Source organism: Siphateles boraxobius, unplaced genomic scaffold (assembly GCF_051911475.1).
Source record: "Siphateles boraxobius isolate OS27281-9 unplaced genomic scaffold, OSU_SipBor_1 35, whole genome shotgun sequence".
NCBI lineage: Eukaryota > Metazoa > Chordata > Actinopteri > Cypriniformes > Leuciscidae > Siphateles > Siphateles boraxobius.
In genome coordinates, this window is record NW_027508975.1 from 13,389,729 (window position 1) to 13,410,194 (window position 20,466).

At 38.8% G+C, this 20,466-nt stretch overlaps 1 protein-coding gene across 1 annotated transcript in view; it reads right to left on the reverse strand.

Moving 5' to 3' along the window:
- jarid2b (jumonji and AT-rich interaction domain containing 2b) overlaps nucleotides 1-20,466 on the reverse strand; it is a 123,326-nt gene that overhangs the window by 55,688 nt on the left and 47,172 nt on the right. The gene's annotated exons all lie outside the window — the stretch shown is intronic.

Genomic DNA, 20,466 nt, shown 5'->3' on the forward strand with positions numbered 1-20,466 from the left:
TAAATTTCTAAGTTCTGTATATTTCAGTAATGCTTATATATTATGCTATAATACACTATCAAGACAAGGCAACCAAAACAGATTCAATCATTCACTTTCAATCTGCTAGATTTGCAAGGGAGAACACTGTAGCAAATTATTATATATTTTAATATAGTAAGTACATAAGTTTCAGTGGAATTCATCGTAGATGAGATGAAAGACACAAGAGGTTGCACATATATGCACTTGTTAACATTCGGAGAGCCGTTGTTATTTCCCACACAGACAATAACTGCTTCCTCTCTCTCTCTCTCTCAGAGCGCTCGCCTCGAGAGGGGAACTACAGACATTCCCGTGCCGTTGTGTTATTCGCAGTCACTGTACTAAAAGAGAAGCATGTCAGTTAGACTCACACACACAAAAAAAAAAAAAAATACCTTGGTTAACTGTTACTAAATTAAATCCGGGAAAGAGATCTCTTTGTGTGATGCTTTGATGTCCGACAAAAAACAAAAACACCAAACTAGACTATCCTTTTCTGGAAATGTAAGTGGTGACTGCATGTGCAAAAATTGCCTCCACAATGCTACGGTGTAGCAGGTGGATGTCAAGGAGATGCTATGCCATTGCCATGGTGTTCAGAAGGATTTTTAGCACATTGCTATGTGTTTGCTAGGGCGTTCTTTCTGAAGGAGTTCTGAAGGATCATGTGACACTGAAGACTGGAGTAATGGCTGCTGGAAATTCTTTAGCAACCCAGTGAGTAATGGAATTAGCATTAAGCTAGTATAGCCATTGTTTGTTTATGCTCTTGTTTCCGGAAGTCAGTCACTAGTTCAGTCTTCTCGATGACATCACTGATTGCACGCACATCGTTAAAGACGACAAGTGATGATTGGTCGGGAAGCAACATATAGTCTGACATGTTTCTTGTCCACGACATGACAAGAATTTAGGAGTCAAAACTGCACAATCTGACACACTGACTATCGTAACAGACAAAAATAGTGAGTAGTCTGAACCCAGGAATAGGTAACAAAATTATTGAAATAAACTAATGCTAAGTTATTATAAAAGACACAAAACCTTCAGCAAGCTCCGCCAACTCTAACTGAAAGCTATAGTGCTTTTTTTTGTTGTTGCCAATTTAATGATTTCTAAACATAAACCTTGCCAAATCTTGAGAAAATGCTCAATTAGAAATGTAAGGTTTGCACTGTGGCATTGTTTCCTGTGGGGTTAAGCAGAAGGTGGGGCTTAGTGAAACAAAAGACATGGGAGTGTGTGCATGTGCTTGAGTTCCTGTGCGGGGGCTGACACTGACAGGTGAACATCAGATCTCCCAGCAGACATGTCAACAAACACACACACCTCGAGACGACTCTACGCACTGATGCGCTGCAAAAGCCTGACAGCAGCTGATTGGGCGTGTGGTGTGTGAAACCACCAGAGCACCTCGTTAGAGACACACACACACACACACACACACACACACACACACACACACACACAAACCTGCACACAGACAGAGCGCGGTTCAAAATAGCCTGCATGCAAAGCCGCAGCACAACCACAGCACAGTTCTCACAGACACAAGAATTAGCAAATGATTCCATGAGTCAGTTTAAAGAATCACCTACATAATATTGCTCTAATGCGCTGTGGCCAGGGTCCTATGCCAAGAGACGGCAATAATAACAGCGTGCGACTGTGCGTACAGCGCTCCGCGCAGACGGCAAGGTGGGCTGAAGCGCTCAGGAGGCGTGATGCTGTCACTGGATCCCAAGAGCACAATCCAGCAGGCTGCTGGGTAGGCGGCAATTACCCCGCGCTCACTATCACCTCGCGGTCTGGCGTCGAGCCAGCGCTGCTCTCTGAATAGAGTATTACTGCTCAGAGCACGCACACACCTCTCCGTCTCAAAAACTCCTCTCTCAACTCTGGGAGCAGACCACGAACGCTTTGCCTTCAAGTTTGTTTTCTTTTCTCCTTTCCACCCTTCCTCTCCGTCACCCCCCTTTTCTTAATGCCTGGCAAATCGCCACAGTTATTTCCTTCTTGCGCTACATATAGCATTACAGCTCGGAAAAAAAAATGCTGAGTTGGATACTGGCGTTAACAGAGCTGTAGGAGTGCAGTACGACTCACTAGTCTGCAATAAAAACAACGATCAGAAGAATGGAGCAATCATATTTTAGCCTTCAATGTTAAAACAAATGACAAGTCTCAGAGGCTGTGCACAACTACAGATATTCAGTGTTAGATTGCGTTTTGTGGCGTCCATTGAAGTGCAAACTGCCAAGGCTTCTAGGAGTCAGAGTAGAAGCTAATTGCAAAGTTTTGATAACTGAACATATGGCAATTCACCTTTCTCATGTTATACACCTGCTGATCTCAGAAGAGACCCATCTCTCAGGAACATATAGCCTGGCATACAACTAGATATAAAATTTACATTTAATGTTAATTTTACACTTCTCCTTTAGAAGTGACAGTTTGGCATTTAAGAATTCTAAAAACTGGGATGAATTGAAATGCCCACATTTACTATAGATCCTGTCATGATAGTAATTTTAATTGTGAATCCAAACACATTTTTTTCATATAGTATGAGAGTATATAGTAAGTAGTATGTAAACTGCATCTAGAATCTGAAATGTCATAAAACAATTCAAGTATGAACAAAAGTATATGTACATAATGTAAATGTAAAACAAGTATGTGTTGCATTCTTAGTCTAGTCGCAGTGGCCTTTATAGAGGGTATCAGCATAAAATGTTCAACTTGTTTTCATCAACTTAACTCATCTATTGTACTGACAGAACAACAGGTCAAAGAGAATTTCATTGAGCAAGTAATCCAAACTTTAATCAAACTGTCAACATGTTTATAGCTAGCTAACTGAACAACACAAAATTCAATTCAACATTTGAAGGTTACACTATTGCCCCTCCTTGTGTACACTGGTTTGTTACAGACAGCGATACACGAATGCAATGTGTTGACCAAGCATTCGCATACTAGCATGTAGTATGTTTTCTGACCCAAAGTATACTGTTTTTTTATACTGTTATACAGTTTGTTGTTACGTGTAAGGTAAAGGGTGTGTACAGTGCCTGTGCCATAAACTTCATTATCAGCATAGTACACGTGTACTCAGGGCTGGGCCAAGCCTTTATGGGGCCCTAAGCAGAATTTTATTTGGGGGCCCATGGTGCCACCGATATGATTGACTATTGTCAATGCTTGATTATTCGCAGACTACAAAACACACCAATTATCAATTTTATTAGTTGTAGCTGTGTTGCTAACATCAATGTCTGCCTGGCATGTTTTTACCCTTCTATGGTTTCAAACTGTAACAGTAGCAAACCCAGCTCTTATTTTGCACTTTAATATTCAAAGTCTGACAGTACTGAGTAGTATACTCAATGTGGTGTACCAAATAAACCAGCAAACCTGCTTTTGATTAAAAAATTTTTAAATAAAATTGTGTGCAAATGTGCAGAACAATTAACTAAATAACTTTAGATAAACAGTATCTTCATATATATATATATATATATATATATATATATATATATATATATATATATATGTGTATATATATATATACACACACACACACACATATATACACACATATATATATATATACGTATGTATATGTGTGTATGTGTATATATATGTATATATGTGTGTGTGTGTGTATATATATGTATATATGTGTGTGTGTGTATATATATATATATATATATATATATATATATACACACACATGTATGTATATATATATATATATATGTATATATATATATATATACACACACATGTATGTATATATATGTATATATATATATATATATGTATATATATATATATATATATATATATATATATATATGTATATATATATATATATATATATATATATACACACACACACACACACACACATACACATATATACACACACATATATATAATTAATTACAAAACGTACAATATTAAATTAAATGCTTAAATAAGACATAAAATTAACAGATCAGAATCAGATGGACTTGTAACAAGATAACAATAATACATGTATTAACATTAAAGGTGTAGGTCACCCATGAAAATTCTGTCATTTACTCATTCATGCATTAATTTCTTTCTTCTACTGAACACAAAAGAAGATATTTTGCAATCGGTCATAACTTCCAGAAAGAAATAGTGCAGAAACTGGACAAAGTTGTGTGCTTTTTGCACATGCTATCAAATTAAGTACACATTGAAATGCTATGTGTCCGGCTGTACACTAGCGCCCGTTACAAAACTGAAGTATACTTTGGACTTAAGGATCATATACAGGAAGCTAATCTGCACAAGCACATACACACAAACTTGCTTCTGTCAAATAAAACTTGTAAGAAAGTAACTGCCAGGAACAGTTTTCTGATGCTTGTCTGTGATGATGCCAGGCTCATTCATGGACTGGCAGAGTTGGTTGGCAGCACCGGTACTCATATGTGACGAGACACCGAGAGCTGGCACAAGCTAAGAGACGCCACTTACCCACACTGCACGTACAAACACTCACCCTGCTTCCCAAAACCCCCTCTGCTCCATCCCGGAGGAGCTCTGAGCCTCGTTAATGAGCACCAGGAGCACATGGGTGTGTGACAGAGCGAAGAGAAGTGTCTCTCATTCACACACACTCATGCATACACAGACCCATCACATAGACGGCCCAAGTGAGACTTGGGGCTCCTAGCATACTTCAAGCATTCCAATGAGGGCATACGCAATGAGGATGGAAGATCCCCACTAGCCAACAAGACACACATCACTTGCTTTAGGTAAATACAAAGTTTCTTTTCGAAAGGTTTAAAGACCCAACAGAGGTTAAATGAACACAGAGCATCTGTCTGTAACCGCCATTGAGCATGCATTTCCTGACCTGTACAGTCAGAGAAACTTCTCTTTTTATTGCAATATTTTTTTGCAAACATCCCCTCCAGACAGGCTGTTCAGCAGCATTAGCATACCCTGAGAGTGACAATCTAGAAGCACGTGCACACACCACAATGGAAAAGGCAAAGCTCTGTTAGCATCAAATGACTAAGTAGTTGATTAACAAAGCTGACTATATTTAGCTTTAATATTTTTAGCAGTAGTTCTTTAAAGGGAATTCATTTAACATGTGACTTCAAAATTTTACTTGCTGGATATGCTTTAGAGTGTTAACTGTCACAATCAGCCAACAATCTGCTAAACATGCTAAATGTGTTACAACCATCAACACTTAGTTTGTAACAAATCCACTAGATTATAAAATAAAACAATTTTCAGCAAAAATGAACTGACTCTAAAAATGCTATCCAATGACAAAATCTTTGCTTTAGAAACCTGAACACTGAAGAGTTCTTCTACCAAGTATCAGTCAATCAGACCATAGAGTGAATCTACATATTAACATTGAAGAATGAATGAACAAAAGAAGAATTCCTTTACCTGCATGTAGGAAGTTCATGTGTATTCTTTCCCAGATGAATATGTAATGACAATGGAGAAGGCAGGGAGGGGGACTATACTTTCACGAATGGGCTCTTTTAAAAATGCACTTGAAGCCTGTTCAGATGAAAGACGCTAAATATAGCCCCACAGTCCTGGATCTTATCAACAAAGAATGTAGGCCAAGCGCCAACTGAGATCTTTCTCTTAACATCAAGAAATTTGTTATAACACGAATTCCTCGAAAAGGACAGAGCAGGGTTGGGGGGGCAGGGGGGGGGGCCTTGAAGAGCAAAAATATTAAAGCGCTTCTTCCTCCCTCTACACGTGTCCTCCAGATGTTGGAGGAATAAAAGAAACAAGCACACATAGAGGTATTTGCCTAAGATTTGGGTCAGCACCGCAGCACGTATGTCCACGCTTGTTTGGTCTGACGTATGCAGATTGAGAGTAATTGGTTTGAGAACGAGGCACAGCTAGAGTCAGCCATGACAAGAAAGTCCTTTTGTTTGGTTTGCTCTGAGCAAAAGCAATGGAGGGGACGATAAAGAGAGGGAGAGAGGTGATCCAGTGCGGGAGGCCAATAGAGGCACCCCATTACACCCTCTACTTCACTGCATTGGAATGTCTGCGCAACACACACTCTACTGCAGAGCCAAGGGAACCTAGAGCATTGGACTTGCTCAGCTGGAGTATGATCCTCCGGAAGCTATCTGAAAACCTTGCAACTTTGCTTATGGTTCTGCATCCATATTTTAGCAGAAATGGAGAAAGACGCTTTTTAGAAAAAAAACATGTTACACGGACACTGTACATCAAGGCTGGGCAACTCTGGCCCTCGAAGTCCACTTTCCTGCAGAGTATAGCTCCAACCCTGACCAAAATCATTTGCCTGTAGCTTTCAGGTGATCCTGAAGACGTTGAATTGCTTATAGGTGACACACATCGTCTCAAATTTAAAGATTGGACCCCTGACTCCTCTCCATGTCATTCTGTCCAGTGGGTATGCTTGCAGCGACTGTGCAAGGTTGCAAAAGCAAGTCTGTGTCGAGACAGGATAGCGGTTATCATTTCAACTCCGCTGATCAGCTTGGCACTGGTGCTGTGCCGCGGGCAGCCCGCATATGGACAGCACAACCGAGCTTAACATGCTTGAGTGACAAATTGCCATCGCCAGTCACTGCCGTCCAGTGCGGAGTCCGGGCCAAATGTAATAGATTTATAAGAAAGCAGTGCGTTTTCGTTTTTTACAGAAATAAATAAATGCCAAACTGAATTACAGGTTATGGGAGAGAGCTGGCCACCTTCAGTGCTACAGCTGGTCCAATAAAAAGAGGCTTTATCAACAAAACCTCCATACACGACAGACCCAGACTGGGGCCCCACAGTTTTTTTTCTACAAGCAACCAATAGACAGGAGCTGGCCAGGCTTTTGCTGATGAATTAACACAACAGATCTGCACCTCAGCAGCCTCTTGACAAGCAGACAACGATAAAGAGGGGAAGGAAAACAAGATGGAAAGGTACACAGTCAGAGAGATAAAGCATCTAGAGAGCAGTGCTTGAGATGATGATCAGTCATGTGGCAGTAAATCAAAGATCATATAGGCCAGGGGTGTCCAGTTCTGCTCCTGAGGGCCACCTTCCAGTAAAGTTTAGTTCCAAACCTAATTAAACGCACCTGAACAAGCTAAATAAGGTCTCATAGGCTGTAAACGAAATTGCCCCTATGCCCTAACTCACTATTCGCTACATTACTCCACAAATATAGTCAACTAAATGAGTGAATGAAAAGCACTGCAAACACCATCTTTTGGCAAGACACAACAATTAATTTGGAGCAACGCTCACAGTACACTGGTATTCTCTTGTGGCTAGCCGTTGAGCCTTTATCACTATGGTTTCACACATAAAAAAGAGGGCTAAAATAGATCTAACTCTCTGCTGTGGTTGATGAAATGTCCTAACAGCATAGGAGAGGCTAAATGCAGGGTATTAATGCAGAGTAATTCTAACCAAATGCTCTCCTTCAGTTTGAGTCCGAGCAGGCCTGATATCTGTCACAGGCTGCAGGAGACCACACACCAGAAGAAGCCTCAAGCTGCACTTTAAACATGCAACAAGGACCATGTGTTTAAAAGGATAGCACCATACAGTCATGAGCAATTAGGACTGATCAATATTAAACCATACGACAGAAACAGGAAGGCGAGCTCAGAATCAGCTAGAAGAGCATGTGGTCCACCAGAACTCTCTCAAATCTATTGGCGCTTTTCCACTACACAGTACCAGCTCGCCTCGGCTCGGCTCGACTCGCCTTTGTTTGGTTTTCAACTGTGTAAAAGTTGTACCTGTATCTGCTTTCGGGTACTTTTTTTCGTACCACCTCCGGCGAGGTTCTAAGCGAGCTGAGGCGAGCTAAGGCGATACTAAAATGTGACGTGAAAACAATGCCGACTGCTGATTGGTCAGAGAGAATCGTCACTATTCACTGCGTCATCATTGCACGCACCAGATGGAGTATCCAGAATAACCCCGCCTTTTTAAAATAGTTTAGCCAGAGATAGTTACTAAACTTACTACTATTATTATGGCAACTCGGAAGAATACGCCGTGGTCAAACGAGGAGGTGCAGACATTCCTTTGTTTGGTTGCCGAAGAGAGGATCCAGCGAGAGCTTGATGGGGCAACGAGGAACGAAAGGCGTCGCTATGACAACCGGGTACTATTTGTGGCTACTTTCTGCAATGGAAAACGGAACGAAAAGCGAGCCGAGTCGAGGCGAGCCAAGGCGAGTCGAGTCGAGTCGAGCTGGTACTGGTAATGGAAAAGCGCCATAACAGACATGTGACCCCTTGAGCTGGACATGAATGGTTGTTTGCATGTGATACAGGGAGTTGTGTATCTGATGTAATGTTGAACTTAGCACAGTGGCCTTGTGACCAAGTTCCTCTGATGTGATGTCATAAATTAACTGAACAGAATTGAAGACCATAACCTACTCTCCCACACACACACACCACAAACACACACAGAGTTTTCCAAACACGCATGTGCAAACGGCTCCAAAGTCTCCCAAAAGGGTTGAAGAACCCAAATTAGGCTAACATGATCTATTAAAATAGCTCAATATTTGAAGACACCAACCACACTGCGGTAAAGCCTGCATTGTCTACAATTCCCCACAAAATTACATTAATAAACATTAAGTCTCATTGCCACAAAGCAAACAAGACTGACATCAGTCATTTTGTAGGACCAATGTGATATATTTTATAAAGATCATTTAGACCCAGATGGGACCTGCAGATTTTTTTTCCACATTTTGTGGGTAGATTTTGAGAGAAATGTATCGAAATGTGAAAAACTAATTAGCCAATGATTAATTCGCCAATTCATTAAAACAAAAATATGTAATAAACACATAATTGGGCTGGGAAAGTGTTGTATTTTTGGGAATTCTGACTGTTCTGCAGATCATGGCTTTCTGTGGATTTCAGCAGGTGCAGATTTACCGTCATGTACTCACAACATGTGTGCGTTTAAAGCAGAGATGGGGGACTCGAGTCACATGACTTGACTGGAGTCCCAAATTTAAGGACTTGAGACTTGCTTGACTAAATTAAGAAAATGACTTGACTTGGACTTGAGATCCAAAGACTCGAGACTTGACTTGAACTGTATGACTCGAAAATGACTTCATACAATATTATATAAATCATCGCAATATTGATGACCAAAATGAAGCAACGGAACCATTGACGCCAGTCATCAGATTCTGCTCGATTGCGTGACGCACAGAGCACAGAAAAACATACAGCGCGGTGAGCGCGCTAAATACAAAAACATCTCCCAGCTTCGTTTCTTTTTGGCTTTAAACACTAGAAATTGACCATATTCATAAAAGAAGATTTGCTGTACGCATAATAACTGGCAAGGGATATCGGACACGATTATCACAATCTCGAACTTCATTCACCACGTCTAAAAGTAAGCTATGTGGCTTGTTGTTATAGTTAATTTGACTAACGTTAAATCTAGAGAGAATAGTGGTCAAAACAGCATGCCTCTTTATACAATATTATGTTTTCAAATGTAGCTTTAAGGCTGTCAGTAGATTCAAATGATAATTGTGGCATATATTTTGTATAAAGTGCATGAATTCACGCTGACATTTGCCACAGTTTCTTTCAAATCATGCTTTAAAGCCAAATATGTCGCTCTTTCCAATGACGAAAAACAGCATAGAAAACTGATGTTTTCTCTTGAAGCAGGGTCAGATGTTATCAGGTGGTTGGGGGGCAATGTGAGCAGAATTAATGTGCACCCAAAATTCAAGATGTAGAAAAAAATGTCCCTAGTACAAGTTATTTTTATATTTATAATAGGGGTAGGCCGTTATCGGCGTTAACGTGCTGCGTTATCGTGAGACTCTTATCGGGCGATAAAAAAAATATCGCCGTTAATCTATTCTCAAAGTTGGGTTGGGATCATAAAATAGCTTTTTCGAATATCGTTATATTTTCGCGCAAATCGCGCAGCAGGGTATTTTCCTGTCAGGTACACAAGGTGTATATCTTTTTTATGGGCATGAGCGATGCTCAATTTACAAATTAATCACTCTTTTGGGTCGATTCTGTTCAAAGACTTCATCAAACAAGTTGGCAGATCTGTCTAAATCGGTTCGCGAATCAGTTCTGTTCAGTTCCTCACGCACTGAATCGTCTGAACTCTGAAGCGCGTTCAATCACACTCGACACGGAGTCGTAACAGGAAGATTTAAGAACATCAAGGGCTACAGTTTAGTTTAGTGAAAGCAAATCTGCAAATGCATCATATTTTTGCCAGCGATGAAGATATTTATTAGTTGAACATCTTCGTAAGCTGTCTGTGAATGAATGATTCCACAGGACGATACATTCGATTTCATTTCATTCAGGTAATACATTTTAAAATCAAACAGATTATTACGCAACGATAGCACTACTAAAAAGTATGACATTATCCGTTGGACATATACATTAATTTATAGGCTACAAAATAAATAAGCTACCATTGTGTACAGTTTATGAAATGAACACCCGCCATCCCGCGGTAATGTCTGTGTATTGCGCAGGGGCATATAGTCACACGAATAGTTTACATTGATTGAAACTAATTTGTTTAAAAAGGAGGAGGCTATTGCGGGTAAAGGCAGGTTCACATAAAATCATATGACATAGCCTATGACATTATTTTTTGATCTAACGAGCATCTGGTTTGGCGATGCAAAAACGGAGCTACGTCGTGCTTATTTTTTCTTCTTCTTCCAATTAGCCTACTATGTTAAAAAAAACGACGAAAACATGTTACTTGTTCAATTAATAAAGTTTGTTTGATGAGAAATCGCTCAAGATGAAATTGGCATCCCTTTCTGTCATTGTGCGTTTTATTGATTTATTTTATTTTATAATTTTTCGACTTTCGACTTTTGCTCCTCTATTGTCGAATGGCATTTTTGGCAGAAATTCACATCCCTACGCGAGGCGAACTATTCTCAAAGACTTACTTTTAGTCATTATTTGGGTAGCACACATATTCTGAATGCCTTCGGCAGAATTCAAATGAGCCATTTTAATCTAGATTAATTCCAAGATTCCAGTGAGATTAATCTAGATTAAAAAAAATTAATCTATGCCCACCTCTAATTTATAACAAATGATATTAAAAAATATTTCCAGAATATTGGCGCGATTGCAAATGTGATGATAATGATTTTATTCAACAGTCCAGTAAACAGAGTGAATATTGTGGTGTGAAATTTTAGATGTAATATTGTAAATATTCTCTGTTTTGCTCTATTTCTCCAATGACAGTAGTTTCAAACAAGCCACAGAAAAATAGTAGTTTTGTGATTGAGTGACCTAGTTGTTTAGTTCCAGATTGAATCTGCCGCTTTGAACAAATCAGTTGAATGAATGCTTCTATGACTCGTACATTAAGACGTTGATTTGGCGCCACCTATTGGCGGTTTTAATTTCATAATTAAAAAAATATAAATTATTATATTTTAGCATCTAATTTTTTCTATATTAAAATTATTATATTTAAATAATTAATTAATCTCATAACTTTATTTATAGTGTTTTAATTGCAGTGTAAATGCATGGATAGAAAAAAAAATGGTTATAACATAGTTAGAAAAAAATGCCCCTGGAAATCAATTTAAGGGGTCAAATATGGGCTATTAATGGGAAAGTTAATGTCTGGGGAATATTGCATAAACAAATATATAAGCAAAGTTAAACATATGACATTTACTATAAAACCAATATAATTAATGCATCACACTTGTGAATTTACCTTCAAATGTTTTATCTTCAACATTTTTCATATAATTGTTATTATTATCATCATAATTCCAAATTTTGATAATCATAAATACATGCTGTAATAAATTATACGAATATTATTAATATTACGATATACATGTATGAGAAAGGTAATCAAGGTAATCAAAAATAAATTTAACTTTAAATTTAATTGATTTAAATTTAAATTTAAATCAATAAACTTGACTTGCTTGAAGTGAACCATTGACTTGACTTGACTGCGTGTACATGCGACTTAGACTTGCTTGAGACTTGATGGTATGGGACTTGAGACTTACTTGTGATTTGAACATGTGTGACTTACTCACACCTCTGGTTTAAAGTGTGCAGAATAACACACATGCACGCACACACACACACAAACATTAGCAGGAGTGTGAGCGCTCTGGACAGAGGCAGCAATGTGTGACTGGAAGGAAACCCCACACATTAGATGTGTAAAGCATGAGAGATCTCAGAGCTCACAGTCTTACTGGATCAATAAATTCGATACCAGTACAATGAAGGGAGATTGTAATGTAGCTTTCAATGACACACACACACACACACACACACACCTTATTAAAGTAAAAGATTACACATGCACGTATACTGTACGTTTACCTATATACATTTATCTAAATGAGGACGCATCAGACTTCTATTGTTTTTATAACAAAGCCTAGTTACTAAATCGTAAATCTACCCCTAAATGTAACTTTTTTTTTCTTTCTTTTAGATGACATTTGTGGAGAAAACGCCTTGGGGAGTTGGTTCATAGATCAGCCTTATGAAACTGGAGAGTTCCTGTCGGCATTGTGTGAAGTCTTAATGAAGCTCTGCTAAACGCGTTTATAGCACCACATCGTAACCAAACACCCTAGACCCCCATCTCTCCATGCCTTTAACACCCCTTTTCCACAATTTATAAAACCTCTCCTTCACATTCTTTCTTTTGATGACAGATTGTCTAATGGACCTGACAGGTCGCCCTACAGCCTGTGCAAGCCTTTAATAAATAAACACAGAGATTTCTCCACTCCGGCAGCAGTTGGAGAGGAACAAAGCTAAAATCAAAGAGTGTAATCAACATGGAGGGATTTAAGAGGAAATGCAACTCTTGTTTCTCCTGGGTGGCACAGGAAGATGTGTACAAACCCACAACAGCCATGCCACCCACCATAACACAAACACACACAGATGGAAGTGTGTGAACCAGTTTGTGCAGAAGGCTGGGCTTAACTGATTGATAAAAGCATTATGATAGGGGACCTTAAAAAACATTTAGATGAAAGACTTCAGAAAATGCTCCCTAAATATAAATATATATTTATATATTCTGCTGAAAAAATAACAAATTTATTTATTCTGCTGAAAAAAGAACAAACAGAAACAATTATCAAATTTTACAAGATCTGATCATATATCCCAATACCTCAAATCCAACTATAGCTAACGCAAGGAAGTTGCTGTTTTCTGGCAGGTTCAATAGTGTAGGTAATTTATGCTCATGGCTGGTTTAAACTGGTATTGATTGCCAGCTGGTGGACCTAGTTTTGACCTGGTATGCCATCTGGGTCACACTGGTTAAAGCTGCTACGTCACCTTGGACCACAAAAGATTTCAAAAACAGGTTACATCTTGCAACATCTCAGCTTCTAGAGCTGTCAACAGTAATTTCCCTTCATGCATCCTAATGCCTTGTTCAGTTTGGGCCTCTAAAGAGCATGTGCAGAGTTAGCGGAAGCTCTTAATGCTGAAACACACACGCAGACAAACATGAATTTCTCCGAGTCATATGTAAGAGTTTAAGCTGGCGGCGGAGGGTTTGGGGAATCTATGTAAGGAAACACATGGTTTTGCTCAAATCAGAGTAACTACAGAGAAGTCAAAACAAGTAAACAGCATGCTTATTACCGCTTAGCAAAAGTCAGCTGTTAAAACACTCCTTCACTTACAAAATGCAGCTATTATTTTCAGAAAGAAAGAGACAAAAGCAAATCCTAAATCGTCCACAAAGCAATTTAACTCTGGCCATCAACTGGCACACACGGCAGTGGATGTTCAGCTTAAAGGGTTAGTTCACCCAAAAATGAAAATTCTGTCATTAATGACTCACCCTCATGTCGTTCCAAGCCCGTAAGACCTCCGTTCATCTTCAGAACACAGTTTAAGATATTTTAGATTCAGTCCGAGAGCTTTTTGTCCCTCCATTGAAAATCTATGTATGGTATACTGTCCTTGTCCAGAAATGCAATAAAGACATCATCAAAGTAGTCCATGTGACCTCAGTGGGTTGGTTAGAATTTTTTGAAGCATCGAAAATACATTTTGGTCCAAAAATAACAAAAACTATGACTTTATTCAGCATTGTATTGTCTTCCGGTTCTGTTGGGGATCTGCGATCAGTAAATCTGCTTCAAGTTGTTTATGAGATCTTTGTACACATACAAGACTCTGAAATCCCAAAACTACAACGTAATCTGGAACATCTAAAACTGTTCCTCTAAAGAACATGGGATAGTTTTACTACAGAAGATACAGACTACTAACAGTGACATCACGTTTAGGTTTATTATTCAATTGTCAAACACTTATTACCTAAGCTGACAAAACATGGGAGATGTGTCATGTTCCGTTGTAAATGCACAAACATTTTTTAATTTTCCTCCAAATTACTTTTTCTCCCCCCTGGATAAGTGAGCAAGAAGCCAGTGTCCTCCTCACAGCAATATGTCTTACATGCACTTCTCCGTGGCCCTGACCTCTCCTCCTCTCAGTATCTCCATCCGTCCTCCCATTGTGTGTGTGTGCGTGTGTGTGTGTGCTTGTGCGTGTGTGTGTGTGTGTGTGTGTGTGTGTGTGTGTGTGTGTGTGTGTGTGTGTGTGTGTGTGTGTGTGTGTGTGTGTGTGTGTGTGTGTGTGTGTGTGTGTGTGTGTGTGTGTGTTGAGGTAAGAACGTGAGGGGACAGTAAAGCAGATTTCTACTGATACTGGCCAAAGCTGTCTCAGACAGTCAGAACTCAACATAAATGTCCCTTCTAAAACATCTCAGTTCCATTTACAGAGTAATAACAGAAGAACTAGACCATTATTTCAGTCTATAAACCAGAGTCATAAAATGTATGAATTATGCTCATAAACTCATAACCACTGCAATCGCCAGCATTATCGGTCGATTCTGACAGTTCAGCACTAAAAATACTTGGGGACTCGCATTTAAGCACTTAGAGAGAGATTTTTTTACAATGGTCCCGTCAACTAGCATCAGCAAAATACAAGAATATGCCACTGCAAGCCAACAACAGTGAATATGCCTGGAAACTCTAGTTGAATTTATTAAACAGGGACGGCAGGGGGCAAATTTAACTTTATGCCAATGCAGAATGAACTGGGAAATCTGCTGTAGGCCTATTTTCAAACTGCATTTTGCGTTATTTTTAGACCATCCAGGTGTGCGAGGGGTATTTATTAAAATGTTTTTTTTTTTTTTAAGAATTTTTCATTTTTAAGTGAACTATATCTTTTAAGTTTTTCATCTAATATTTTTTATTTTAATTTAAACTAAAATTAGAAAATTTACCTGGCCAACTAAATGAAATAAAATAAGTTGAAATTAAAGCTTTTAAAGAAAACATGACACGAGCACATAAAACAATTACTAAAACTTTAGAACTGAAATTAAAAAGCCAATTCAAAACATTATTAAATACTATAAATAATACTAAAATAACACTGGTGTCAGCAACATATGTGAGATGAGCTCTTCATCTCTCAATGAAACTGGAATTTTACGAAATAAAATAAAAAATAAAAAAGTGACTTAATATTTTAATTTTGATCGGACTTCATGTCGAATGTTTTTTTCTGATAATTTCTGCTGTGGAAATGAAAGAGTAAGTAGTTTTAATACACCATTTCTTTCTCTTCTGATCTCATTCTTATATTTGCGGTGTCTTTAAATTTAAGTGAAATTTCACTCTTCAATATGATTTATTTCAAGAACACTTGTCAAATGTGTATAACTATGTTGCCATTTAAACATCTAGTCAGTTATTCTGATGTTAATTAATATCTTGTTAGACTGATGCAAACGTGTTTTATTTATAGTCGATCTCATCACACTTAATCCAGACTGCAAACACAACAAAACTCAAGTAAAGCGATTTCCTTTGCCGTGCTGCTGACATCAGCCTCTGTAGGTCACAGCGTGCCAGCAGGCATATCTGAAGTCATAACTTACACCTCAGTGACAGAATTGGAAACCATTTTAAACAAAGTCATCAGACAAAGAAAATGCTAAGAGTTAATGGAGGCAAAATTGAGCTCTACTGTTTTTTTTTCTATCTCCCCCTTAAAAGTGTTTTTAAGAAAACTACTGATTGAACTTTGAGAAAAACATTTTGCAACAGAAAAAAAAAAGAGAACGACGAAAAGCAGCAAACAGACAGGGCAAGGACAATGCATACCCTGTATGGGGCTGAGAGGCATGAGAGCGCAGCACGTCGTGCAAGGATTAGCTTCTCTGCTCACAGCTGCTTTAAATATTTTCCAAACCATTGGCAAGAAAGCAGCAACTGCAGCGCAGAGCGCGCTAGCTAACACCATGATGTTGCTCAGCGAGGCAAACAAAGCACCACGTCCTGGGATGCCCTCCTGAGGTTGGCACGATCTCGTCAGATTTCAGAGGTGTTTATGCCAGGCCACACTCCTGACTCATGCACTGGGAGACAAATTGGACAGCTGGGGGCTGAACAGTGAGAGACTACACATTATTAACTCTCGAGACTGCACTTCTACAGACTGACACAAACCATCTGACTTCAGAGATCGTGAACTTGAGCTGTAACTTAAACGAGAATACTCCGTGTAAAAACCAGCTAAAATTAGTGAAACATAAGTTTTCTAGCTGGTCCAAACTGGTTATTTATGATCATTGACTGGCCTATAGATAATTGGATTTTCAGTCGGTTTACCGGGTTAAGCCGGTATGAACTGCTAGACCACCCTGCACTAGGAAAAATTCAGCTAATATGCTCCAAATCAACTTTTCTCATTTTTTTTTACTTTAGGGATGAAGTCATTTTTGAAGATACTGCCATTAACAATGCATACAGCATTGTAACATATTCCAAAGTTAAACCGAATATTCAGTTAAAAAATAATATAGGACATGACTTGATTTTATTAGTCAGGATTTGAGTGGATCATGAAAAATTAGGCAGGGCTATTACATGTTTGTTGTTATGTTATGCTATGCTATGTTATGCTGTTATACTATGCTGTATATACAGGTCCTTCTCAAAAAATTAGCATATTGTGATAAAGTTCATTATTTTCCATAATGTAATGATAAAAATTAAACTTTCATATATTTTAGAATCATTGCACACCAACTGAAATATTTCAGTTCTTTTATTGTTTTAATACTGATGATTTTGGCATACAGCTCATGAAAACCCAAAATTCCTGTCTCAAAAAATTAGCATATTTCATCCGACCAATAAAATAAGTGTTTTTAATACAAAAAAAAAAAGTCAACCTTCAAATAATTATGTTCAGTTATGCACTCAATAGTCAATACTTGGTCGGGAATCCTTTTGCAGAAATGACTGCTTCAATGCGGCGTGGCATGGAGGCAATCAGCCTGTGGCACTGCTGAGGTGTTATGGAGGCCCAGGATGCTTCGATTGCGGCCTTAAGCCCATCCAGAGTGTTGGGTCTTGCGTCTCTCAACTTTCTCTTCACAATATCCCACAGATTCTCTATGGGGTTCAGGTCAGGAGAGTTGGCAGGCCAATTGAGCACAGTAATACCATGGTCAGTAAACCATTTACCAGTGGTTTTGGCACTGTGAGCAGGTGCCAGGTCGTGCTGCAAAATGAAATCTTCATCTCCATAAAGCTTTTCAGCAGATGGAAGCATGAAGTGCTCCAAAATCTCCTGATAGCTAGCTGCATTGACCCTGCCCTTGATAAAACACAGTGGACCAACACCAGCAGTTGACATGGCACCCCAGACCATCACTGACTGTGGGTACTTGACACTGGACTTCAGGCATTTTGGCATTTCCTTCTCCCCAGTCTTCCTCCAGACTCTGCCACCTTGATTTCCGAATGACATGCAAAACTGAGCAACAGTCCAGTGCTGCTTCTCTGTAGCCCAGGTCAGGCGCTTCTGCCGCTGTTTCTGGTTCAAAAGTGGCTTGACCTGGGGAATGCGGCACCTGTAGCCCATTTCCTGCACACGCCTGTGCACGGTGGCTCTGGATGTTTCTACTCCAGACTCAGTCCACTGCTTCCGCAGGTCCCCCAAGGTCTGGAATCGGTCCTTCTCCACAATCTTCCTCAGGGTCCGGTCACCTCTTCTCGTTGTGCAGCGTTTTTTTGCCACACTTTTTCCTTCCCACAGACTTCCCACTGAGGTGCCTTGATACAGCACTCTGGGAACAGCCTATTTCTTTCTGTCTTACCCTCTTGCTTGAGGGTGTCAATGATGGCCTTCTGGACAGCAGTCAGGTCGCCAGTCTTACCCATGATTGCGGTTTTGAGTAATGAAACAGGCTGGAAGTTTTTAAAAGCCTCAAGAATCTTTTGCAGGTGTTTAGAGTTAATTAGTTGATTCAGATGATTAGGTTAATAGCTTGTTTAGAGACCCTTTTCATGATATGCTAATTTTTTGAGACAGGAATTTTGGGTTTTCATGAGCTGTATGCCAAAATCATCAGTATTAAAACAATAAAAGACCTGAAATATTTCAGTTGGTGTGCAATGAATCTAAAATATATGAAAGTTTAATTTTTATCATTACATTATGGAAAATAATGACCTTTATCACAATATGCCAATTTTTTGAGAAGGACCTGTATATGGTGGAGGAAAATAGTGGTACCTATTGATTCAAATGAGAGCCTAGTGTGGCAGAATCTTTAAAAATAAACTGCTTGAGGTTATATTTCCACACAAGAATAAAAATGATCAAATAGGGACGCAAACAGCACCAGGTCTATTTGCTCAACCATAAACATTAAAGATGCACTAAGTCGTCCAACCCAATCCTAGGGAAACATTATGACAATCTTCCAGCCCTCTCTCTGAACAGACACTTCCGCTCGCTCACCTCTATTTTCTCTCTCACTCCACCTTTAACAAGCTTCATAAATATACATCAGCTCTGTTATTTGGACACCTAGGCAGAGCGAGTGGTTCTTTAACTGTCACGGAGTAACAAGCGATCCCTTCAGGAGCGTTTCCCCGCTTCATTACCTACATGCCTGGCATGGTGCATCACACCAGGCCACATGTCAATCACAAGACAAAGAAGGGGGAAACTCGGCTCGGCGTCGAAGCACCTAAAACACCCTTCTCTTTATAGATGAAACAGTGCACCTTAAAGACACACAGCAAGCATACAGGAGACGGGGACAAATGTGAGCGATATTTCGGTTAGGGTGACTTCGAGCAGTGCGGTATGACGATCTATACCATACAACAACGGTGTGTATGTGTCAGTGTCAGTCCTAAGAAAATCAGCTATACTGTTTATAAAGCATTACATTCATGTAAATAATTTAGCAATGATCCCAGTCCTTTCATTCATTTATGATTAAAAAAATAATGGTTTGTCCACGAGAAAAGTATTATAATATTAGGGACCCCTATATATTTTTTAAATAAAAATTTAAATGCAAAATAAATAAAATAAATCTAAAATACATGCATAAATAAATAGATCCTTTCTTTCTCTATAAAGTATCTATTTAACTAGAAAAATAAAAAAAATACATTACTATACTGTTATGTAATATACAACATTCGAGGGTTACATTTTGAGCAAAAAATAGCACTTATTGTGATATAAAATTACTCGCTGTGATATAAAAGTATAATGGTCATAGCGTCCACTGGCATTAGCCCATTATCGACAAATATATTAATGAACCTTTTAGCAGATTAACTTATTTTTGATTGAATGAGTAAATACAAAATGTAGATTAAATGTCCAATTCATTTCAAAAATTTAAATAAAATTTTGAACTCTTACAATTAATAACTTATATATATCATACTACAAAATACGTTTATGCTTAAAAAAAAACATAGAAAAGGTTTCAAAGGATCAGTGCGCCAGGCAAATAACGGTTATTGTCCACCAATAAATAGGCTACACAATGGACACCTTACACAAATATTACTTCACTGACATGCTAATTACTTGATTAGCCTTACCAATAATTAACAGGGAATCATCTACACTCCATGACCTATATTTTTAAATGCAAATGAGTCTACTTTATGTGATAGTTACAGCTGCCACAGAAGTATTTTACAGCGCAGGACTACAGTGTCGTTGAATAACCTGCACAGTATGTGGTAGGTTAAATGGGTATGATCTTAGGGCGTTTTCACACCTGAAAGTCCGCACCAAGGTCCAAACCAAAGTTCACATTTTGATACATTTTATACTTTCAGAAAGTTTTGGTTTGGTTTCACACTGCAATTATGCGAGCGCACTAAAGAACTTTACGTGACATACTTGCGTCCTGTCGTCATCATCTATGTGGGCTGCATCTCGACATTGATTGGTTTGTAAATGGAAGTGCGTCTGACGTCAGCGTGTTGTCAATGCGGCGGGTAAC